We start from the raw sequence: 25,705 nt of genomic DNA, 5'->3' as shown, positions 1-25,705 counted from the left end.
ATATTTCACACTGGGGAGAGAATCTGTAGCCTTGGATTCTCTGAATTCTCTCCAGTTGGGGGATCAGCCTAGAGAAGATACTCAAGAATAACATGGGTTCAAGCTTGGACCTGGGAGAAGAATTGAGGAAATGCTACTTCCTCTTATTGTCTCCCAAAAGAATGTAAGCTCCCCGAGAGCAGGGATTGTCTCATTTTTGTTCTTATATCCCCAGTGCCTGCCTTGATACCTGGAATGCAGCAGGTGTTTAATGAATGCCTGCTGATTGATTGATTATTGGAGAGGTAGGTGACTGTGGATATGGGATGGTGCATATTCGGTCAGGCAAGGTCATTGGGTCAGTCAATGGGTCAGTTGGTTTTTCTTTGCTACAGGTGAATGTTTCCTGGTTAGGAGAGAGGCTTAGGTATTTAGTAATGACAGTGATGTAAAAAAAAAAATAGGCATTGCTAAAACTTTGGACAAAAAGACTGCCTAGGTTTAGAATCTAGTGTCACTGGGCTGAGGAGACAGAGACAGGATGCTATAGACTGGATTTAGAGGACTGAACTGGGAGTCATGAGACCTGGGCTCTAGTCCCAGCTTTATCACTAACCCATGTGAACTTGAGCAAATCCTTTGTGTGTTCTGTGTTCTAAGGTTCTGTGTTCTAAGACTCCTTCCATCTCTGGCCTACCATGTTCTACGGTCCCTTACAGCAGCTGTGTTAGTCTCAGAAATAGATCCCTGGAGGCCACATATTGATTTAGAAAATTACAAATTCTTATTATCTATGTCGTGTGATTTTAAATTTTATTTTTGTTAAATAGCTCCCAATTACATTTTTAGCTGATTTGGGCTGTACTCTTACAGGAGTTGGACATCTCTGCCTTCTGGTTCCAACATTCTATATTCTGAGAGGTTTTATTATTTCCATTTCAGACTAGTTGAGTGGTTTCAGTTGTGTCCAACACTTCATGACCCCTTTTGGGGTTTTCTTGGCAAAGATCCAGGAGCACTTTGCCATTTCCTTCCTCAGCCCATTTGACAGATGAGGAAACTGAGTCAAACAGGGTTAAGTGGCTTGCTCAGGGTCACCCAACAAGTAAATATCTGAGACCAGATTTGAACTCATGAACTTCCTGACTCCAAGCCCTGCACTCTATCCACTTTATTTCATCCTTAAAATGGAAATAATAATACTTTTACTAGCTACTTCCCAGAGTTGTTAAGAGGATCAAATAAGATCATAAGCCTTAGAACTATTAGAAAGGGGACTTTGGAGATTTAGTCTAACTTCATTTTGTAAATAAGGAAACCGAGTCCCAGAAAGGTTAAAGGATTTGCCTTGGATCAAAAAAGTGGAAGTGAGAAAGATTTGAACCCAGACTCCAAATCTAGTATCTTCTATTAAAAAAAACAACAGGGGCAGCTAGGTGGCACAGTGGATAGAGCACTGGCCCTGGATTCAGGAGGACCTGAGTTCAAATGCGACCTCAGACACTTGACACTTACTTACTAGCTGTGTGACCCTGGGTAAGTCACTTAACTCCAATTGCCCCCCACAAAAAACCAATAACAACAAAAAACAAACAAACAAAAAATCCCAACAAAACCAAGTATGTAAAACATTTGATAAATCATGAACATGCTATATGAGTTAGTTACAGCTATCATCATTCCACTGTTTCCTTCTGGGGCTGGCTGCCATTCTCCATTTCCACATCCCTGCCAGCTCTATGTTCTGTGATTCTAGGATAGAGTTTGGAAAACTTCCATGATGAGGTCTCCCCTCGCCTTCCAAAAAACTAAAACCAACAAAATCCTACCCTCTACTCCTCCTGTTCGGGTGGGCTCAGAGCTTCTCTGGTCACTACCACTGAATGGCACTTTAATGGGAATTAGGCCCAGCCAGGCTGGGTGGGGTAGGGATGAGCTAATTTTCTCCTGAGAGGCCTGACTACTTCCCAGGTCCCACACCCTGTCTTGCTCAAATCACTTTCCCCAATGGTCATTAAGGTAGAAACAGAAGATGAAGAAACCCTCAAGAAGGGGCAGCTAGGTGGCGCAGTAGATAGAGCATCGGCCCTGGAGTCAGGAGGACCTGAGTTCAAATTTAGCCTCAGACACTTAACACTAGCTGTGTGACCCTGTCACTTAACCCCAATTGCCTCACAAAAGAAAAAAAAACCCTCAAGAGAAGAAATACATGAAGTTCCTTTTCTGGGGTGGGGGCAGTAACGCTCCAGCTCTCAAGGCCAAAGTTATTCAGGGGAGCTGGGCATGTGGGCCTAAGCTTCTGCAGACCTATAGACATGGGTAATTAAGCTAGCAGCTTTAGGGAGCACCAGCACTTGTCCTAGCAAGAAGACTAGATGGTTGTCCATACTTCTGTCTTTATACCATTCCTTCCCCGGCCCCAGTCTTAATAGTATTTTATTTTTTCCAGTTACATGTAAAGATAGTTTTCAGCATTTTTTTTTTTTGCAGGCAACAGGGGTTAAATGACTTGCCCAGGGTCACACAGCTAGTAAGTGTCAAGTGTCTGAGGCCGGATTTGAACTCAGGTACTCCTGAATCCAGGGCCGGTGCTTAACCACTGCGCCATCTAGCTGCCCCGCAACATTTGTTTTTAAATGATTTCTGGTTCTAAATTTTTCTCCCTCCTTCCCTTCCCTCCCCCCTCCCCAAAGACAGAAAGCAATCTGATATAGGTTCTATATGTACAATCACATTGAACATATTTCTGCATTAGTCATATTGTGAAAGAAGAATCAGAACAAAAGGGAAAAATCTCAAAAAAGAAAAAAAAAAACAACAAAAAAGAGTAGTCTACACCATTCCTGAGGAGCTTCCTGAGAATAATTTGGAACTTTGGCCTACCCTCAAATAACTCTATTAAGAAGTTGGTGAGGGGGCAGCTAGGTGGCGCAGTGGATAGAGCACCAGCCCTGGATTCAGGAGGACCTGAGTTCAAATTTGACCTTAGACACTCGACACTAGCTGTGTGACCCTGGGCAAGTCACTTAACCCCAATTGCCTCACCAAAAAAAAAAAAAAAGAAAGAAAGAAAGAAGTTGGTGAGAAAGTCTAGTCCCTGAATTCTTGGGACTCATTGCTCTGACTTACATCATAATGTCTCTAGAATTCCTGTCTACTACTGTCTCTGTGGTGTAGGCCTGGAGATAGTCCCTGGTTTGTGGAAATGTTGTCTCTGAGGTGCCTAGAGATATCTCTGTGGCTTGTCCAGATACTGCCCCTCATGAGAGGATATAGGTCTCTGTGGCCTTGGACAATCTTTCTGGCCAGTTTCATGTGCCAGAAGCTTAGGCCCAGCCCAGGGCTATACTTCACTTTAAACCAACCCTATAGAAGAAAATCCATATTTGCATAGGCAAATTAGGAGGTTAATTAACTTTAAGGAAGGATTCCTGATTGGTTCTTTTATATCATGATAGCTCACATTTATATTCAGTCTAACTTAACTAAACTCTTTCCTCATGATAGCCCTCTCCAGTAGCTGTTGCAGGATATATCACAAAGTAGGAAACTAAAGCTTATTATTGACCAAGATCTCAGTTACTAAGTACACTATTACAGCTAGGACTTCAACCCAGGACTTCTGCCTTCAAGTTCAAGGCTCTTTGCATTACTCTGTGCATGATCGCTCTGGTGCAGATAAAATATGATCCTATTTTCTACTTTCAGAACAAATCTCTGTATAAAGTGAGCTCTGCCTTCTGGTCTGGAGGCCTATGTCTGGGACAGGCTGGTCCTGGCACTGGCAGGGAACAATGGATGGCCCAAGGGAGTTGGGAAGAGAGCCACAGGCATGAGAAAAGAGGGTGGCCCCTTCCAAAGTCACCCATGTGGTTCTGGTTAACAGAGCTCAAGGGAACCTTTTCCTCTGCAGCTCTGTGCTTGTCCACTTCATCCTGAAAGAACTGATGGAAATCACCCAAAAGAGGCCTGCCAAGGGCTGGCAAACAGGGACTAGAGTTGGCTAGAGTGGCCTTCCTCTTCCACAGATCTCCCAACGTTTCACACACCGGTATCTGAGTTCCTTGTAAGGAGTTTTTAGTTTCACTGTATCCAACCACTCATTGCTTGAGGCTGGACCAGTTCAGCCAGATACCTGTGCCCTTGGGTGGTTAAACTGACTGAGTCCTGGTTGGTGCTTGGTCTTCAGAGCCCATAGATTTGGTAAAGAGAATGCAGACTTGGGCCTCCAAAGCTCCAATTTAGGACCCCTTCTGTAGGGCTGACCTGAGAGGGGGAGGCCTAGAGAAGGGGGGTTGGTAAAAGGAATATAAATTCGGGTCCACCAAATGGTCAGTAGTCAGGAGTTCTTTGACATGCTGCTAGTTCATGCTTCTGCCCTGATCAACTGTGTGTCTCTATTAGTGGAGACCCTGTCACCCTCATCTCTGGGTAATGAATGGTGATAGGTGAGACTAGGCAGGGTTAAGAGTAAATCTGGGGGGGGCAGCTAGGTGGCACAGTGGGGCAGCACCTTGGATAGAGCACCGGCCCTAGATTCAGGAGGACCTGAGTTCAAATACAGCCTCAGACACTTAACACTAGCTGTGTGATGCTGGGCAAGTCACTTAACCCCAATTGCCTCACCAAAAAACAAAACAAAAACAAAAACAAAAACAAAAGAGTAAGTCTGGGACTTACTTGGATTAGGGGTGCAGTTTGGAGTCAAGGAATAGGGCTCAGTCTGGAGTTTGGGTCAGGAGATAGTTTGAAACTTCATTTGAGTCAAGCTAGCCTGGAACTGAAGCTGGTCCTGATCTTTTCAGTTAATAAATGGATCGTAAAAGTAATGAACCAGCTAAATTGCCAACCTTTTCCGAAGCTGCCCCCCCCCCCAATCTAGACACAACTGATGTTTTAGTGAACTGACATTTCAAATGCTTTACTTAGAATTATGTCATTTGAACTTCACACAAACCCGACGAGTTAAGTATGCCAGATTCTCACTCCCATTTTACAGATGAGCAAACTGAGGATCAGAGAGGTTAAGTGATTTGCCCATAATCACACTGCTGATAGTTGTTAGTTCCTTCGTTCTGGAAGAGGGCCAATGACATCATCTAAGTGTCTGATCAGAGACAGGGTTTTGAACCGGGTCTTCCTGACTTAATTCCAATATTCTGTTGCCAGGTCCTTTGGGGTACCAAAGCAATGGCAGTCACTTCCCAGAGAGGCCCACCCCCGGGGCAGCTGGAGGAAGAGAAGGAGGTCAAGACCCGGAGAGCAGAGTAGTGGACAGGGTACTGTGGAGGCCTAAGGGCAAGCCCACAAATTTGGCCCGGAGCGGGGACTGGACCACTTCTAAGTCCCGCCTCCAGCCGTGAGAGTCTAGGACCGGACCTCTCCCGGGGTGGGACACGGGCTTGGAGTTTTTCCGCAGAGTTGCGCGGTAGTTTGCTGGGGTCTGTGTGCGGGGCTGGGACGCGGCGGACCAAGGCCGAGGTGCGGGCCCGGGGTCGGGGAGTAGGGCAGCCGGGCGGCCCGGCAGCTTGCCGCGGGTGGGAGGGAACAGCTTCCGCTCGGCTCCGGGTGGCAGATGAGCTCGCCCCGCGTGCATTCCTGAGCCCTGACTCAGAGCGCGCTGTGAATGACTGAGCCCATATGGCCGCGCGCAGCGCGCTCTCCTAGCGGGCGGGCGGGCGCGCAGCCCGGCCCCCGGCCCCCGCTCGGGCCCCCTCCCGTCTTGCTCCCTCCCTCTGTCCCATGATCCCTCCTCTCATTTACGTGCCCCTCGCTCCATGGCATTCTCGGACGGGCGGGCGGGCGGACGGGCGGAGAGCAGAGCCGACGGGAGGAGAGGCGGGGAAGTGGAGATTTGGAGAAGTGGAGAGGAGAGGCGGAGAGAGGGAAGCGGGCAGGCGCCGGGACTCTGGCAAACTTGGAGCGGGACACGCCTTCCCCCGCCGCAGCCCCGCGCCGGCTCTGGCTGGCCCCCTGTCCTGCCCCGCTCTGCCCTGCTCGCCGGCCCGAGTGCGGGGCCCGGGCTACCGCGAGTCCGGGCGGCCCCTTCGCGCACTGTCCGCTTGGCTCTGCCCGCCCCCGGGACCGGACTGCTGGAGGCGGCGGCGGCCGCGGTGGCTGCGGGCTGGTGAGTGGACGAGGGAGCCAGCGAGCAGAGGGAGGGAGGGAGGGAGAGGGGACGCGCCGGCGCGGGGAGCTTCGGACCGGAGCCTGGCATGGGGCGGGCCAGCCTGGGGAGCCCCGGACCGGAGCTTGGCATGGGGCGGGCCAAGAGCGCCGTTGCCGTCCCTGGGCTCGGCCGGAGCAGAACCAGCCGGTTTTCCTGGATTTAGTTGCCTTCTCTTCCCGACTCCTCCCTGCTCTCCTCCTTCCCGGGTGGGTCGGTCGTCGGCAATCCGCGGGTCCCCAACTTCGTAGCAGAGTCAGAGATGGGCTGGCGGGACCCATCTGGGAGCCCTTTGGGGTAGGCTGGCACCACAAAGGGCCCTTGGACGGCCGTGCCTCTTGGGGAGCGGGGCAGCCCCCGCCTTCTGGAGGATGGAGGGAGAGGTGCCTTGGGTCACTCAGGCTCCTGCCACCTGCAGCACCCCTCACCTCTGCTCCTGCCCTCTCCTAGCCTCCGCCTTAGCTAGCACGTGGGTCCAGTTGGGTGGGTGGGTGAAATTGGGAGTGACACTTTCAGACTGTTCTAGACTGGATAGCTACGGAGCGGAAAAGAGCAAGAATCTGTTACTCGCTATAGATAAGGGGTTGGGGGTGGTGGTGTCGGGAGGTCTCTATAATAGGCAGGAGAGGGTGTGGGCACACGTAGTGGAGACTCACTCTGGAAAGTCCTACCGGGGACGCATATGCTGAAAAATCTTCGGAGGTCCTCAGCGCCCGTGAAAGTCGGGCTAAGAGGGACAGTGGAGGGGGTGCCTCTGGCCAGCCTCCTTCTGCTGCCCCTCCCAAGCTAAATGGCTAAATCACCAAGTAGTCTTTTTGTTTAAACACACAGACACACATCCCATTCCAAGGAAAATCACTGGCATGAGAGTTGAAGTTTAATTTTAATTTCCTTTGGAATCTTTAGGAGCTAGTAAAAGAACTGCTTAGTAGATAGTCCAAGTTTAAGGCAACTTAGCCATTTGGCCTTGGGACCCTGAGCCCTGGGCTTTGGGCCCTGGTCACGGTGGGTAGGAGTATTGTAGGAGTAGGTAGGGCTTGCCCTAGGGATGCAGAGTGGGGCAGGGATGGGGAGGGAGGGAGGAGTGTCTGCAGGAGAGAGTGTGTGGCCTATGTGATGGCTGATGGCAAGAGACTTGGAGTGGCTGGTCATCGGAAAGGGAGCAGCTTGGGACACTGGAATCGGGTTCTGAGAAGCAAGTTTCAGTGGTTGGCCTTTGGGGAAGGGGCAGCTGAAGAGACTGGAGCCAGGGGTCCTGAGAAGCAAGTTTCTTCCTCCTCTGAATTCCTCCTGGGGCTGTGAGTTTTGTAAAAATAGCCCTAGGCAGGATTAGCACATCCCCCTGAGCTGGCCCAGGGCCAGGGGTTGGAGTCACTAACAGGACATGGAGACTCCAGCTCTAGCCATCCCCGGAACAGCTGAATGACCAGCTAGGAGCCCCTGGGTGGACAGTGGGGAAAGATAGAAGACTTGTTTCTGTGTGTGCCAGTGGGGTCGAAATAGATCAGCTAGCTGGCCTCCTTCCCTTTTCCATTCTTGTCACTTTTCTTTTAGTTACCTAGAACAGGACAGTCTGTGTGTAGTAAAAAGGGACTTAGAATACAGGATAGATAAAGAGGCCCAACTACTACAAGCCTAGAGCATGTATGACTTTCTGTCCAAAACCCAAAGCAGTTGGAATTGGGGTTCAGGATTCATGTCTATCCTATCCTGACCTTCCTTCGCCTTTATGTATCTATAACTCCTCTTCACATCCCAACACACAGCAGGCCATAGTCTGCTCATTGAAATTTTGGCTAGGAGAGGGAAAATTGCCCAGGATCAGGCAGTGACTCAGGAAGAAGCTGGGATGAAGAACAGACCCTCCCTCTCCACCTCCTCCCCCCTTTCAAAGGAATAACTAGTTTGGGGACACACACACATGCTCCTAGCCCTCCACGTGGTAATCCTCTCTCAATTCATACTGGCCACCTTCCTTCTCCTCCCTACCCACAATACCCCTGTATTCTGCTAGTCATTCTTAGAGTAAATATAAACATGTAAACACACAGACACTTAGGGACTGAAGCCACACTATACAGATCAACCCTGGCCCTGGCCCTGATTCCTGCCAGTGCCTCTGGCAAGCTTTCCATCCTGCCATGGGCACCCCCTTGTGGCCTGGGATGTCCTCAGTTCTCTGGCCACACTATTAGGGGGTCCTCTTCCATCTCTCTCTGTTTAGCCCTTAGATGAGGAGTAGGAGTGGAACTAGAACTATGGAATGTCAGAACTAGAAGGGGCCTTTAGAACATGAGAGAGGGGGAGGGGCCTCGAGGCAGTGTGGCCCAGTGGAAAGAAGCTTGTATTTAGGGTTAGAGGTCCTGAGTTCAAATACTGCCCTAGCCATTGATACCTGTGTGACTTTGGTCCAGGGAGCTCATGTCTCTGGGCCTACTCTGTAAAATAATGGGATTGGATGAGATGAAGGGTTCTTAAACTTTTCTTGTGTCATGAACTGCTTTGGCAATCTGGTGAAGCCTAGGGACCCTTTCTCAGCATGATGTTTTAAAAATAAATGCATAAAATACATAGGATTATAAAGGAAGCTACTTATCTTGAAATAATTATTAAAATGTTTAAAAGAAAAAAGAAAAAGAAAAAACACGACCCAGGACTGATTTAGAACTGGAAGAATCCTTAAAGCCAACGAGTTTACCCCCACGATCTTACAGGGAAGGGAAGTGAGGTCCATCCAGAGAGAGTTGAAGTCACTTACTTGGGCCACATAGTGATTTAGTCACAGAGGAGCAGGGTCTCTATGTTCTGTGACTCTCCCGTACATCCCCTTTCCCTGTTTTACCAGAGGCCTGTAGCCACTGTCTAGAGAAATTCAAGAGCTGTTGTCTGACCGTTGCCTTCCTCCTGAACATGAGAGAGGGGAGGGGATTGAGACTAGGACTTGGGAATTAAGGACAGTGATGTTGGAGTGGGTGGAGTGAGGTAGGGGGTTCTTTTAGGTTCTTTTTTTTATGAGGGTGTGGGGGAGTGATTGAGGGAGAGGGTTCTAAAAGAATAGTTAGGGCTAGTTTGGAACCAGGAAGGAGAGGCTGGATCAAATACAGAAAATCCGCATCTGATACCTTGATTCCTTTGCTCTAAGTGGTCCCTCAGGGCCCATGGATGGAGTCCCTGGAACCATGAATCTTTGTGGGAGGAGGGCGTAACTGCCACCTATTCCTTACCTAAGCTGGATGGCTTTGTCTCAGGGAATGGTTTGTCTCATACAGATGCAGTTGTGTGTGTGTGTGTGTGTGTGTGTGTGTGTGTGTGTGTGTTTGTGTTCGCGCTTGCGTGCGAGTGCATGCATTGGAGGGGAGGCAGATTTTTGAGAGGGGAGCCTGAGAGCTACCTGGCTCATATTGGGGAAGGGGGAACCTGGAGGTGGAGGGAAGGTGGCACCACACCCATGTGCTGGGAACCCTCTCTCCCCCCTCCCTTCAGCCTTCCTTGGGAGCAGGGAGAGGAATCAAGGATGAAACTGGCTTTTCAGGTTTGGGGCCCAGCTGGAGCCTGGGACAGCCTTCCAGCAGCCTGGGAGCTCCTGGGGGCTGAGCAGAGGTGAAGTCTCCCTGACTCCCCCTCACCCACCATTCCTCTCCCAGGTCCTGTCCCTTACTGCTCGCCATTCTTATTATCAGGGGCAGACCCATAGTTTTGGCCTTAGGACTCAAGATGAGAAGGGCTGGAGTACAGTAGGACTGAACCTCCCCCCAGCCCTTCCTGCTCCTCCTATTCCTCCAGCCTTCCCTGGCTACGGTCCCTCCTTTCTATCTACCTTCCAGATGTGTTCTGGGACACTTGCTTGCTTGTTTGGTGACTGGCTCTGCAGGACCTGGGACTAGAACTCTGAATCCAAAGAGCTCCCTACATACAGAATGCCAAATGTCGATGCCTACGTGGTGGCTTTTTTTTATGTCGTGTGTGTGTGTGTGTGTGTGTGTGTGTGTGTGTGTGTGTGTGTGTGTACACGTCTCTCTGCTTTTCATGTTCTAGCTTGCAGCCCTCCCATTCCACAGATGAGGGAGCAAAGGCCCAGAGAGGCTGAGGAGGGCCTTTGCCCAAGGCTACCTGGCTTCTTGGGGGGTTACTAGACCAGTCTTCAGCTTTGAGTTTGGATAAAGCCACTCCCCTCTATCATATTGGCCTTGATATAGGCCACACTTTTCTCCCAAAGCCAGAGTGTATAAATCTGAGTAAGGCCTAGAATCAGTGTTATTTTTGTAATACTTATACTGTTGTTGGTTTTTTTTTTTTTACTTCAAAAGGATCATCCTCATAGTGAGCAGGAGGTGGCCTATTTTTGGATCAATATAGTAATCAATAAAATAAGTTTGGAAAACCCTCTGCCCCCAGTACTGAGTTACCGCCTGGCTCTCTCCCTTTCCCCCCATCCTCCTGCTAAGTTTTCTCCAGGGGTTCCTCTTTTTCTTTTGTTTTGTTTCTTGAGACTAGTTCTTGCCAACTTTCCCTAAGCTGGAAGTGCGATGACTGGCCACTCACAGCAGACCTCACCATTGCTAATTGGCTTGGAAGCTTTGACCTTCAATTTTAAGCTGGGTGGGTTGTTGGCACTTCCTTAGGCAGCCCGGTGGATTGAATCCCGTATTTCCCTGTTGGTACTGGATATATGTGTGTGTTAAGACCACCCAGCCTATCTGTGCATCACTTTTTTTTTTTTTGGGTGAGGCAATTGGGATTAAGTGACTTGCCCAGGGTCACACAGCTAGTAAGTGTCTGAGGCCCGATTTGAACTCAGGTACTCCTGAATCCAGGGCCGGTGCTTATCCACTGCGCCATCTAGCTGCCCCAATGTGCATCACTTTTAGTCCTGTGAGAGTGCCAGGACTGGCCCTCTGAATAAATAACCTTAATAGTTTGACAAACACAAGTTCCTTTTAAGCATATGTGACCTTGGGACGAAGAATTTAACCTTGATGTGTGACCTTGGGACAAGTCAATCTCTTGGTTTGGTTTCCTCATCTGTCAAATGAAGGGGCTGAACTCATTAACCTCTATGGTGTCTTCCAGCTTTAAATCTTTGATTCTAGGATTTTATGGGTCTTAATGACTGTTTATCTTCCAAGGTGTAGATTATTCAATTCCTATAGGAAGCTCTTTTAGATTTTGGATACCCTCCCCCTTTTCCCTTCTGCCTGTACTGGAGAGGGAGGGGTGGATAGCAGGATTACTTGTTTTCATCCTTTTTGACTCCTTGGGAAAGACCAAAACTATTGGTTCAAATTAATGTTTTAGTTTCTCCCTAAATTTCCATTATCCTGCTGTTCTCCTTATTCTTCTTGGTGCTACCTTGCCTGATAGATCATTAATAATTGGCTTTTTTGGTCTTCCCATAGGGCAGTTCTAGGCTAGCAAGTTAGGGAACCTTTTTTAAACTCTTCAGGTGACTCTGCTTGGGCTGGCATCTTCTCTTAGCCAGTGAAAGAGTATTGGCCATCCAGCCATTCACAGACAAGTATTATTGGTCTGCTTTGTACCAGTCAGCCAGAGATACAAATAGAAAGCAGACAGTCCCTGCCCTTGGGGAATTTATAATTTACACATTAGAGAATGACTATGGAATCTTAGAACCAGAAGGAATTTTGTCAGTGATAGTGATCACTTATATTTCTGTAGTATTTAAAAATTTACCTGAGTGCTTTGTGAGGTGTGTGTATGTATAAAATAAGTCATAAGTTATAGGAATTCTATATGTTGTTTACATATATATCATATATGTAATAGAGAGTAAGTATGAGTGTGTTCTTCAAGGTTCCTTCCATCTCAAAATCTTTAATTTCTTGGATTTTCATTTTATAAACAGGGAAACTCATGTTCAGAGAGGTTAAATGACTTGTCTGTAAGTCATACAATTAATGAATGTTGGAACTAGGATTCAAGCCCAAATCTTCTAACTCCAAATGAGCGGCTTTTTCCTCTCTACTATATCACTATTGTTCTCCATAGATTTCTTTCTTTGTGTGTGTGGTGGGTTTTTTTGTGAGCCAATTGGGGTTAAGTGACTTGCCCAAGGTCACACAGCTAGTAAGTGTCAAGTATCTGAGGTTGGATTTGAACTCAGGTCCTCCTGAATCCAGGGCCGGTGCTCTATCCACTGTGCCGCCTAGCTGCCCCTCTTCTCCATAGATTTCAACACAATTGAACACATTTATTAAGTATGTACCATATACAGGGTACCTACTAGGCTCTGAGGATATAAAAGCAAAAACAAAGAGTCTGCTGTCAAGGTCTGTTCATTGGTGGGGGAGATACGTCATGTATAAAGATGGGTAAACCATCATGCATTTATTAAGCTCTTACTATGTGCCAGGCATTGTGCTAAGTGCTGAGGTTGCAAAGAAAGCAAAAACAGTCCCTGCCCTTAAGGAGCTTACTTACATTCCAATGGTAGAGACGACATATGCCAGTATATATGATAGATAATGGGGTACCTGCATGGTTGTTAGGAGAGTGCATCATTAGGAGTGGGGGTGGGGGAAAGGCCTACTGCAGGTGGTAGAAGCTGAGTTGTAAAGGAATTCTGTGAGGTGAAGGTTAAGAGGGAAAACATTCCAGGCATATGGGACATAGGATGCTTTGTGTCAGGAACAGCTGGACTGTAACTGCAGAGAGGGGAGTAATGGGTCAAAAGACTGGAAAGATAAGGGCCCAGGTTGTGAATAGCTTTAAATGTTAACCAGAGGGCATTTATATTAGCTCTTAGAGGTAGCAAGGAGCCTCTGTGTGTGTGTGTGTGTGTGTGTGTGTGTGGTATGACATGGTCAGACACTTTAGGAAGACCACTTCAGTGGCTGTGTGAAAGATGGATTGGCATGGGGAGAGGCTTGAATCAGGGAGACCAATGAGGAGGCCATTGGGGTAGTGCCGGTGACAAATGATGAGAAACAGGTGGTTGCTGTGTGAGTGGAGAAAAAGAATTGGCAAAGTTTGGCAGCTGATTGGATATGCTAGGTGAGCAAAAGAGGTGTCAAGGATGGCATTGAAGTTGTGGGCCTTGGTGATTAGAAGGATGATATTAATAGCTAACATATATATAGCACATTAATATTTACAAAGCGCTTTACCAATATGAAAGCTTTTATCTTCACAGCAACCTTGGGAGAGAGGTACTATTATTATCTCCATTTAAAAGATGAACCTGGGGCAGATAGAGGTTAAGAAATTTTCCTAGGGTCACACAGCTAGTAAGTGTCTAAGGGCTAGATTTGAACTCTGGGCTTCCTGACTCTAGGTTTCATGCTCTATCCATTATATCACCTAGTTTTCAGGATCATGGTGCCCTTTACAATAAGAAAGAGGGAGAGGATTTGGAGTGAAAAATAATAAGTTCTGATTTGGACATGTTGAGATTGAGATGGCTAAGGGATATCTAGTTTGAAATGGCCAAGAGGCAGTCAAACATGAGAAGCTAGGGTTGGATAAATAGATCTGGGAATCATCTGCATAGAGATGAAAACTGAATCCATGATGACACAATGAGTTCATGAGGTCAGTGAGTGAAAGAGAAGAGTGACAGAAACCAGACGAGAACCTATGACAGAGCCTTGGGGTACACCCATGGTTAGTGGTAGTGAGTGGGGACCTGGATGAAATATGGCACAAAAGCCATAGGATCAGATAGGGTGTGGGGTTAAACCCTCCCCCCCAAAACAAGCCACAGAGAAGAGAGTGTCAAGGAGAAGAGAGGGGTGAATTGGATCAGAGCCTGCAGAGACGTCCTAAGAAAGATCATTAGATTGGAAATTTTGGAGAGAGATATTTTAGTTGAATGATGAGATTGGAAACTTGACTGCAGAGTTGAATGGCAGGAGAGGAAGTGGAGGCACCAAGCACAGGTTCTGTAGTTTTTTTAAAGGGGTTGAGCAGATGAGAGGTTATAGGACAATAGCTAGTGGGTCTATAGTAGGATGAAACATCTTAAAACCTCCTGTCGGGGCAGCTAGGTGGCGCAGTGGATAGAGCACCGGCCCTGGAGTCAGGAGTACCTGAGTTCAAATTCGGCCTCAGACACTTAACACTTACTAGCTGTGTGACCTTGAGCAGGTCACTTAACCCCAATTGCCTCACTAAAAAAAAAAAAATTAAATTAAAAACCTCCTGTCTAGTTCAACTGAAATGTTAAGAAATAATATTTTCTACAGCCTCAAACACTTGCCAGACTTTTCCTTTGAAGAAAGTGAATGGAACAAAGGCTAATAATAAAGATCTCAGGAGTGGCAGTGGCAGTGGCAGTGACAGTTTAAGGTTTGCAAAGCACTTTTCAAACATGAACTCATTTTATCCTCAAAATGTAAGTGTTATTATTATCTTGATGTTATATATAGATGAGGAAACTGAGGAAGGCAGAATTAGGGTCTGCCTAGAATCACATAGCTAGTGTCTGAGGCTGGATTTGAATTCTGGTTTTCCAGATTCCCAGCTCCAGTTTTCTTTTCATTCATTTTACTTAGCTGTTAATAAAAAAAGTCTAAGGGAACATAAAGAAGATCATTATCTCCCCTAGACCCTGAAAAGGTGGTGCTGTGACCTATCCTTCTGCATTCAGAAAGGTAGAGATGTTATCAATCACTGGAAGGAGATCCTTTTCAAAGTTTGAGGGAGTGGTCCAGGAGGGAAAGGATACTAGACTATTCTGAAATGTTTATCTTAAAATGCATTTTAATTTATGATCTTTTTCTTTTTCTTTTCTTTTCTTTTTTTTTTTTGGTGAGGCAATTGGGGTTAAGTGACTTGCCCAGGGTCACACAGCTAGTAATTGTTAAGTGTCCAAGGCCGAATTTGAACTCAGGTCCTCCTGAATTCAGGGCTGGTGCTCTATCCACTGCACCACCTAGCTGCCCCCTGATCTTTTTCTTGATCTGGATTCCTAGAAATATTACCTCAGAACATCTTGAGGGGAGAGGCTTGTCCAAGTCCAAGGGACAAGGCAAGGGACTATGTCAATATGGATGTCTCCACAGTAGAATTCTTGGATTTTAAATTAATATTCAATTTAAATAAATTGTTTCTGGCAAACTTGTGCCTAAAACTCAGTACAATATTCATATATATGTGTATATGTATGTGTGTGTATATGTATACACACATATATTCTCATGAGTAGGAACTAGGGGAAGACTAGGCCATAGAAGCAAAGTTAGGGAGAGTTTGAAGATTAAGAGAATGAGGATGATAGGTAGGGACAATCTGCTGGAGCAGGTGGGGCGGGATAAGTATAAAGGAGTTGGCCTCCGGAAGGTGAAGCACCACCTTGCCATCTGAGACTATAATGAAGGAGGGGAGAGTGGGGGATCATGATATCTGAAGGATGGAAGATGAGGAGGGGAGAGGAGAGAAGACTTGTCCATTGGCCTCAAAGTTTTTCAGTAAAGTATGAAAGTCCTTAGCTGAGAGCTTTAGGATGGGATGGTGAGAGATACTTGAGGACAGAATGTAGGTATGAAAAAGCCACTATAGTGAGTAGAATAGAGAATCAATTAGAAAGGACTGGTAAGGGGGCAGCTAGGTGGTGCAGTGGATAGAGTACTGGCTCTGGAGTCAGGAGGACCTGAGTTCAAAATCCAGCCTCAGATACTTGACACTTACTAGCTGTGTGACCCTGGGCAAGTCACTTAACCTCAATAACCTCAAAACACAAAACCCCCAGAATCCCAACTTAGAATTTTAGAGCTGGACAGGATCTTAGGAAATACTGTGTCAGGATCTTGGTACATAGAACAGAAGAGGTGATAGTTCACTTCGACAAGGCTTCTTAAATTTTTCCTACTTGCAACCTCTTTTCACCTGAGAAATTTTTCTGCCACTGCGGGCAGATAGGTATATGAAATAGGTATACATGAGCTTTTGCTGTTGCCAGGTTTTTCACTACCCCCACAGTCTAAGAAGCTTTGCCTTAGGACATAGAACATCTGAGCTGAAAGGTATCTTAGGACAGAATGCTAGGGTTGGAGGAACTTTGGAGAAATTAAGGTCCAGAGAAGGGACTTGGCCAGTGTCACACAGGGAGTGACCAGCAGTTCTGGAACCAGATCCCAAGTCTCCTGACTCCCCAGCCTGCTATTCTTTCTATTGTCCAATGCTGCCCCCTCCCCTCTTTAATGTTTTTTCTCCTGTTTTCTCTCAGGGCCTTCTGTACCAAGTGCTGTATTTGATCCCTGGCATCTTTCTCTGATAACAGAGGGGTTCTCCTGTATGCTGTCTTGAATTTCTGGGTGTTTTTTGTCTCTAAAGACTGGCATTGACTACTGTAATCTTATGCCTCAAGGAGAGAGTGTTGCTATTGATTATTTATGAGTTGTGGCCCAAACACAGCCAGTGAGCAGCAGCAGCTCCTAATAGAACAATCGTGTTTCCTGCTAGACCATATATATAACCCAGTGGAAAAAAGGAAGGCTGGTCAAACTGTGACCGGGCCAGAAATCCAAGGGTCTCTTTTGACCTGGTCAGGGAAGACTTCTTGGAGGAGGGGAACTTTTGAACCTTCCATGAGGGCAGAATAATTTTTTGGGGGGGATGGGTAGGAAACATACCCTTTATTGGGTATATGAGAGTGGGTTTACCTTGTATGTTGTGGGTTTGATGTAGGGGTGTATAAATCCGTCCCTACACCAGGTTGGACTGAATGGCCACTGATAATAATAGCCAACTCTTAAATTCTGTGATTCTGAGTTAATCCTTTGCCCTTGGGGTGAATTGTCTGATCTCATTAATTGGGTTCTTTGATGTGCCCCAGAGAACTTCTGGGGTGCCCTGGGCCCACAACAGGTACCATATGCCCTTCCTCCTCCAACTGAAGGCCCTTGGGTAGGAACAGTGTGGTCAGAGCCCTTGCACACTGTACTCTTAGCATGGGCTCCCTGGGGATGGGCCCAGTAAGCTCAAAGGAGATTTCAAGGAACATAGAGCCTCAGACAAGGCTGATATAACTGTAGGGTTTATTGGTAATACATAAATTGATTTAGTAGACATATTCATATAAGAAGGTGTGCCTTTCACTAGCATCCAAAGTCCCCACTTTGGCATGGATCAAGGAAATAAAGCCATATAGTTGCCACACGAGCAACAGAGGGGTTCTGGATGGGCTGTATGGTAGATATGGAGACCTGGAGGGGGCCTGGAACCTCTTACAAATAAAGGTACCATTGTACTGTAAGCAATCCTCAGGCCTTTTGGGTGTCAGGGAATACCCCCTTTGACAGCTGGTAAAGACTATTGTGACGATTAAAATACGAGAGACGTAGTTTCTGGGTAATTTAATCATTTTATTTATATGGCCTGACAGGGTATCAATAAAAGGCAGTCTATGGGAGTCTCTCTCAGACCAAAGACCCCCTCTTTGTGGTTGGGGTCATATGCCCTTCCAGCCTGAGGAGGCCCATCACACAGCAATCAAATCTAATTGGTTAACATTCAAATCTTTTTTTGTTTTGTGAGGTAATTGGGGTTAAGTGACTTGCCCAGGGTCACACAGCTAGTAAGTGTTAAGTGTCTGAGGCTGGATTTGAACTCAGGTCCTCCTGAATCCAGGGCTGGTGCTCTATCCACTGCACCACCTAGCTGCCCCAACATTCAAATCATTGGTTGACATGATTGGAGGTGGGTTATATTAAAATGAAGTCCAGGGATGATGTCAGAGGAAGGATTGTAAGACACCCCCCCACACACACACACCTCCCATTCCAGTTGATTTGAGCAAAATCCTTTCTATTTAGGTGTGGTTTAATCTCATCTGTTACTCCTGGTTGTTATCTATACAAAAGGATCTGTCTCCACCCAAGTTTCTTTGTGAGACTGCCTCTGGTTTGACCCAGATGAATCTTACTTTCAAGGACTTAGACCTTGAGTGGGGGAAGAAGAAAGGACTAAGAAAGAAGGGGAGATTACTGGGTCCCCCAAGATACCAATTATTAATAATTATTTCTCACACTGTGAACCCCTTTCCAGAAATGAACATAATATTATGATAAATATTATATATTCATATAATCAGGACTACACACACACAGACAATGATCAGTCACTTTCTACATGTTCCCCTTTCTCCTCTGGGTAAAAGGGGCCTTTATCTCATTGGCCTGGATCATGAGGATGTTCCACTTCCTGGAAGTCTTTTTGGTCTCCTGGGCAAGTAGGCTCAATCTAGGTTTCCCAGAACCAGCTGCATTGACCCTGAGATGTGGTTGGGACTCAGTCCTCATTAGGATTAAATGATAGCAACCCATTGGGCAGGGACCCATGGGTACAGCGTCTGGTGAGGACTCACTTGAATCAGACCAACTCTTGGTGATGTGGTCAGGGGACTTGTGACCAGTGTTTAGGTGGGAGGGAAAAAGGGCAAGACTCAGGTGGGCCTAGACCATAAGAGCCTTCAGAAGGGACTTCCGAACAGGTATCAGCTTCAAGGTACTTTAGAAAATAGTATGTTGTATTTAACTGGTCTTTCCTTATAAAATCAAACTACACTGAGCAGAGAATGATGGGAGGGGGAAAAAAATCAGCTGTGAGCTAGCTGCAGGGTAGGCTGGGAAGGGTTCTTGAATCATAAAGGGAAAGGAGTAGATGGGTTGGAGTGAGGTTTTATTCTACTTAGATTGTGAGTTCCTTGAGGGCAGGGACTGTCTTTGGGCTCTTTCAGTAGCCCTAGTTTAGTTAGCTCAGTGCCTGGTACTTATATAAAAGGTGCTTCTTCGTGTTTGCTGATTGACAATTTCCCAGTTGAATGTGGTTGGGTTTTCTGACTCTTCTAATCAATCAGGGCTGTGCTTGTTGATTGGGAAAGCTTTGTTGCTACGATTGCCTTCTCTTCTCCCTGATCCCCATCTCCTCCTTCCCAAAAGCCTCTTTGTTTCCTCCCTGGCCTTTCCTCAGCCCCCTTCCCGAGGGAGCCCAGTATCAGCCCGCAAGTTTTCTGGAGGCTGAGAAAGGAGGAGGGACGCTTCCTGCCGAAGGACTGCCCGAGGCTTCTCTCATTATTGTTATGACTGCTGTTATTATCACCCAGCATTTGTAAAATACTGTTCAATTTCCAAAGCACTTTTGTACTCTGTTACTTCCTGAGATCCTTGGAATCTCTCGGTGAGGTCAGCCGAGCCGGAGGCATGGGGATGTTTGTTATTCAACCCATTTTGCATATGAGTTTGTGTGGAAGGCCACTGTTGTGATAATTGTTATTATTAGCCAGCTGTAATTGTGGCTGATACTAGAGCTGATTGGCTGGGGGTGGAGGCAATACCGGCCTTCTGGCATTGCTAGGGAATGTGTGGGGATAAAGCTACTGACGATGCCCTAGGTTTTCCCCATCCCTGGGGCATTTATCTGGACTTGGAGAGGCATGGTGACAACTTCACCGAACTGTCCCTGGATCCTGTCTCTCCTGCTGCAGAAAGGGTCAGGGGTATGTATATACTGGTGGTCAAAAGTCTGATGGTCAGTGGCCTTGGATTTAGAGGCTCAGGGCTGGGTTAGCAGATTCTCTCCTTATTTGCCCTGGGATGAGAGAGAGTCTGACCTCAGAGTACTCTGACCTGGGCTGGATTGGAAGCCCAGGAAAGCTGGAGTTCTGGGGAATCCCTGTTCAGGTGACCAGAGGACAAGCCCTGGCATGTCTCTGGGAGGAGGTGGGCCCAGCCAGGAAGAACTCCATACTTGGTCATAGGGCTGGCATGGCTAGGGGGAACTGGCACATTTCGAGTTGGGTCACCCTAGACAGGAAATTGGGGGAAAAGGTTTCCCCAGGAGCAAACACTTTAGAGGGATCCTTGTTCCCCATCCCTACTCCCAGAAGGCACAACCCTCAAATGCCTCTCTTCTTTGTAAAATGAGAAGACCCTTTCTTAGTTCTGACGGTCGGTGTCCTCTCAATGTTAGGCACACTGGCTGATCTGTCGAGTTTGCTCTTCCTTCTAGGCTTTGTGCCCGCGATGGGGGTCAGCACCACCTCTGGCAGACACAGCCTTAGGGGAGCATGGATCCTCATGGCTTCCCTTGGGGTATCACATCACAACCCTTGCCCCGTGGAAGCACTTCTCTCATCTAACCTAAATTCCAGCTGTTGCAGCTGGATCTCAGGTCGCCTTCGTTTAGTAGATTCTGGAGTCCCCTTGTGAGGGAAGGGAGAACTGATTGAATTTGTCAGAAGAGAAACTGAAATCAGAGGTCTGCGTGCAGGGTAGTTGGCACTGGAAACAGCAAAAGCTACGGCCCATCAGCCAGGTTGGGGACTCTCTCTACAACCCTTCCCTGTGACTTAGGTGGATTGTTCTACCTGTGGTCCTCAGTTTTCCATCTGTGAAATGGGAGAAGGCAGATGTAGTTTAGCTCAAACTGCAAAGTCCCTTTTTTAGCTTTGATCTCCTGTGACTTCCATCCATCAGTCGATCAACAAGCATTTATTAAATGCCTGTTATGTTTCTGGCACTGCTAGGTACTGGGGATACAAACATAAAATAGTCCTTGCTTTTGAAGAGCTTTTGTTCTATGGGAGAGACTATGTGTGCACATTTAAGTGTATGGAGAATGGAAACTAAGTATTGAATAGTTTTGAGAGTTTAGGGGAAATCAGGAAAGACTTCATGTAGAAGGTGGTATTTGAGTCTCGAAGGAAATAAGGGGTTCTCTGATGTAGAGATGAAGAAAAAGCATTCCAGGAATTGGGGATAGCTCAGGCAAAGGCATGGAGAGGGAAGATGAGCATTGTGTGTCCCAGCAAGAAGGCTCATACTAATTGGTTTCTCCCCACCTCCTACTTAGGGGCCATTTCTGGCTGTCTAGAGCCCTTGATGCTGCCTGGGTACCTCCCCAACTCAGTGGTCAGAGGGGGGAGTGGGCTTTCATTTAAGTGATGCCCTGTATTCATGGGGCACCTGGGTGGCAAGTGGAAGGAGCACCAGGCTTAGAGTCAGGAAGACCTGAGATCAAATTTGGCTTCAGGCACTTCTAGCTCAGTGACCCTGGGTAAGCCACTTAACCTCTGTCTGCCTCAGTTTCCTTATCTGTAAAACTGGTATAATAATAGTACCTACCTCCCAGGTTAATGTGAGGATCAAATGAGATGATAATTGTAAAGTGTTTATTATAATTGAAACCCTTCTGATTGTCATTATTATATGTGTCAGTCTTACTTCTCATCTATAGAGATGATGTTCTTTTCATTTCAGCAAGGGGCCTGCAAAAGCCCCTCTCAGCTCTAAACTTGTGCTCATAAATGCTGTCAATCAGTATCCTAGCATTGCATGTCTAAGAACCAAAAGCTGTTGTTGGAGGGGTGGAATTGGAATCCCATGGCTTGGGATTCTGGGTCACCAGTTAATAAGAAGGTAGCCCTCTCACCCAGGGGTCAAGTCACTCACTCTAAAGAGGAGGAATTGAATTAGTGAAGTGGTTGTGCTAGATAATGCCATGGGGCATTTTAGATCCTGGGCAGCTGGGTGGCACCGTGGATAGAGCCCTGAGGCTGGAATCAGGAAGATTCATCTTCCCGAGTTCTTATGTGACCCTGGGCATGTCATTTAACTCTTTTTGCCTCAGTTCCTCATCTGTCAAATGGGCTGGTGAAGGAAATGGCAAACCACTCCAGTGTCTCGGCCAAGAAAACTCCAAATGGGGTGACAAAGAGTCGGATGCAACTGAACAACAATTTATAGATCCAGGTGAAATGTCCAAACTCTTTCTAAGTTGGAATACTAATCCTTATCCCTGGTGCCTTCACTTTGGGAGTAAATATAGTTTCTATGTGCACTGTGTTTTGGGGAGCTATGAACCACAGCATCTTTGAGATCGTAGGATGTGGACTTGAATATAGAATTGGAAGGGACTCCCCTGAGGATTCATCTCATCTGACTCTTCAGGCCCAAGGAAACAGGTGCAGAGGTGGGGAGCAACTTGCCTGAGGTCACACAACAAGTTTGTATGGGACCTAGACTTGACCAACACAACTGAGGCTCCTCAGAACCTTGTTCTGCAGATGGTGGCTTCGGCCCAGTGGCTCCTCAGCCAGTGTCAGAACCTTTGGTTCTTTGGGATTGGGTTGGATTACTCTGACAACAACCCCTCATCAGCTGGGGAAAGTTAAGGGTTCATGATGGGCTGACCCAAGCTCAAGTTGCTTGTTTGTGGGCGAACAAACCAGCTCTCAGTGAATTTTGCTCCCCAGTGAGAGGAAGAGCGGACATCATGTTTGACTGCCACAAGCCACTTGTCCCCGGGGTCACTTTCCACATACCTCCAAAGTCAGAAGGATCCCAAGGCCTTGTTTTCATAATCTATTTTTATTCTGAAAATATCAAGACCAAATGAGCTTTGGCCTACCCTTCTCCTCCACAGGAGGTTTCTGAACTCATTTTAGGGTGACTACCACCCCAGTCAAACTCAGCCTAGGACTTTCCCTTCTTGGTGCCTGAAGTGAGAGCCCCTCAGGACTTACCACCTGCCCACCTCCCAGAAAAGTGAACAAATAATCAGATGGCCTGGTGGATAGAGTGCTGAATGTGGAGGAAGACCCAGGTTCAAATCCTGCCTCAAACACTTCCAAATGTGCAACCCTGAGTGACTTCTCTGAGTATCCATTTGCTCATCATTAGAATAAAGGGAGTTGGACTGAGCGGCCTCTAAGGTCCTTCTCTCTCTACATCTGTGGTCCTCTAATCTAGGACCCAAGTTAGTCCAAAGAGACAAGTTTAGACTCAGTGTCAGGAAAAACATCTTGACCATTTGAGCAGTTCAGAATTGAGCAGCTGCCTAGAGAGGGAGATGGATGGGCAGAGCCTGGATTCCTTTTCAGTAGTAGGGATTCCTTTCATAGTGTAGATTCCAGCTCTCACATTCTGTGATTCTGTATCATTTGGCTTCTAGTTAAGTGACTTCCCCAGGGCCACACAGCCAGTAAGTTGATGGAGCCTAGGATTTAAGCCAGGTCTTCTGTGGATACTGAATCAGAGCATTGGAAGAAGGAAGGGCAGAGGGGATCTACTCTGTTTCCTAAGATCACAGTCCAAAAAGGGGACCCTAAGTCTCAGGTGGCAGCCAGTGTTTAGGGATAGGGCCCTCTGCACAGCACTCAATAAGTATTTGTTGATTCTAGAGCACTGTTTTCCTCTTCCTTTGTCCTTGCTAAGATTTGAGGAAAACCACCTAATAACTTCAGTCCTAATAACCCAAGTCACACCCATGGGGATAATACCAGCCCCAACCTCCCAGGATTGTTGTGAGGATCCAATGAGCACTTGTCAGGCTCAGCACAGGGCCTGGCACAAAGGAAGTGACCCATAAGTGAAGTGCTAGGATGATGGTGGTTGTCATCTGGCCTGAGAGCATCCTTCTGTGGAGACATTGGAGGAGAGAGAAGGATGCTGGGAACGCCTTTATGAACCTTGGATGGGATTGATTTCAACGGGAGAGTCATGCTTGGTGGGAAGGGCTCAGGGAAGAGTCACAGATCAAGGTGTTTTTTCTTGGAGGAGAGAGGGTGGGTGGTGATGGGGACAGGAAAGATTTCAGTGGAGGGAGAGAGGAAGCTGAGGAGCCATCCTTCCTGTTCCCAGAGGAATCAATAAGAGCAGAATGACTGAAGAGATGGGGAAACTGTGATCTTGGGCAGGCTGGCTGCTCACAGGGAGGAAAAGGGGACTAGAACTCCTTTTCAATCCAGGACAAGATCTGTGGGTGGGAAGTGGGTGGGGCCTGGGTCCAGCTTCCTGCTGCTGCTGCAGCCCCCACCCAGTGTTGATGTCAGGCTGAGGTATGCTCTAGGGCTACAAGACTGACAAAAGTCAACATGACTTTGCCATGTACCCCGGGAAGGGGAAGATGTGTGTGTTTGTGTCTGTGTGTGTCTGTGTGGGGTGATGGAAGGGGAGGGGAAAGATTGGAGGGAGGAGGAGGTTTGGCGTTCGAAGAGCTTGTTCTGCAGGTGTTCTAAGGAATTTAGATGATGGGGAAATCTGGCTGAACTGGGATAGTTAGAGAAGGCATCTTGATGAAAGGGGTATGGGCTCCTGGTCCAGAAGTCTGAGAGGGATTTGAATAGAACAGGGATAGAGGTGGGGGTGGGGAAGAACTGGAGTGTCCTGTTAGAGAGCAGAGGCTATCTTATCAATGCTGCTCTCAGGGTACAAGTCAGGCACTGGAGGAGATGCAGTTTTGGCAAGACAGATACCTGTGTTACATTGTATTGCATGAGATGCAAACAGTGTGCTATGTGAAGTTCCAGTTGGGGGGAGGTTGTTAACCACCTGAAGAGAACAGGGAAAGCTTCCTGGAAGCAGCATTTATGTTAAAAATGAACCTGATTAAAAAAAAATTATCCTAATGATAGCTACCATAGACTTTTTTTTTGGGCAGGGCAGTGAGGTTAAGTGACTTGCCCAGGGTCACACAGCTGGTACGTGTCAGGTATCCAAGGCCGAATTTAAACTCAGGTCCTCCCGAATCCAGGGCCAGTGCTTTATCCACTGCCCCACCTAGCTGTCCCCCAAACATACTTTTAAAGGATGAATAGGATTCAATAGTTGGAGTTGAATGGGGATCTAGGCATAGGGTTCAGAGGTGGGAGAAGGCAGGCCACGAATGGGGATCATCAGATTGAGCCAGAGCATAGGGTGGGTGAAAGGATGGGGATGAATAGGAGATAGGGCTGGAAAGGGAGGGTGGTACTGCTTGTTGGAGGTTTTTCAATAACTGCGTAAGTCAAGCCAAGTTGATTCACATTTACTGAGCACCTGCTTTGTGCAGGACTTGTGCCAAGCACTGGGGAAACAAAGAAAGGCATAGAACAATCCCTGCCCTCAAGGAGCTTAAAGTCTATGGTGGGGAATATGCTATGCAAACAGCTGGGTACAAATGAGACAAACTGGAGAAAATGGAAATCATCTCTGAGAGAAGGCTTAAGGAAGGGAGGAGAAATTCCAGGCCTTGGGAGGGGACAGCCAGGGCCATGACTAGAGGAGTTGCAAAGAGGCCATTGCCAGGGATAACAGAGCAAGGAGGAAGAGAAGGGGATGGAAAGGGAGGAGGGGACCATGTTATAAAGAGGGCAGCTAGGTGGTGCAATGCATAAAGCACCAGCCCTGGATTCAGGAGGACCTGAGTTCAAATGCAGCCCCAAACACTTGATTGATACTAGCTGTGTGACCCTGGGAAAGCCACTTAACCTTCATTGCCCTGCGATTAATCAATCAATCAATAAATGAATAAGTAAATAAGTAAATAAAGGCCCTATTTGATCATAGAGGTAATAGGAACCCACTGGAGTTGATTGAATTAGGGGGCAGATTTTTGGTCAGAGGTGTGACATGATTATGCAAAATAAAGAGAAGAGGTGGAAAGACCTGTTAGGAGGCATTATATTATTATAAGTGGATGGTAATGGGCTACTAGTATTGCTATTGCTACCACCTACCTTGGTGCTTTACATAATTCTCTCATTGGGATTTTCACAATACCAGGAGGCTTTTAAGATTCCACCCATTTCACAGTTGAAAAAACTGAGGCATTGAGGGGTGGTGA

At 47.1% G+C, this 25,705-nt stretch overlaps 1 protein-coding gene across 2 annotated transcripts in view; it reads left to right on the top strand.

The window, feature by feature from the left end:
- Positions 1–5,804: 5,804 nt before the first annotated feature.
- Positions 5,805–25,705, top strand: part of RHBDF1 (rhomboid 5 homolog 1) — a 48,229-nt gene continuing 28,328 nt past the window's right edge. Inside the window, exon 1 of one of the 2 annotated variants that reach the window (XM_043972301.1) lies at positions 5,805–6,106. The gene's annotated coding sequence lies outside the window, so the exon portion shown is untranslated. The remainder of the gene's footprint in view (positions 6,107–25,705) is intronic. The other variant, XM_043972308.1, reaches the window with a different exon arrangement.

The sequence above is a fragment of the Dromiciops gliroides genome, chromosome 1 (genome assembly GCF_019393635.1).
Source record: "Dromiciops gliroides isolate mDroGli1 chromosome 1, mDroGli1.pri, whole genome shotgun sequence".
In the NCBI taxonomy this organism is placed as follows: Eukaryota; Metazoa; Chordata; class Mammalia; order Microbiotheria; family Microbiotheriidae; genus Dromiciops; species Dromiciops gliroides.
This window is presented reverse-complemented; position numbering and strand designations above follow the sequence as displayed.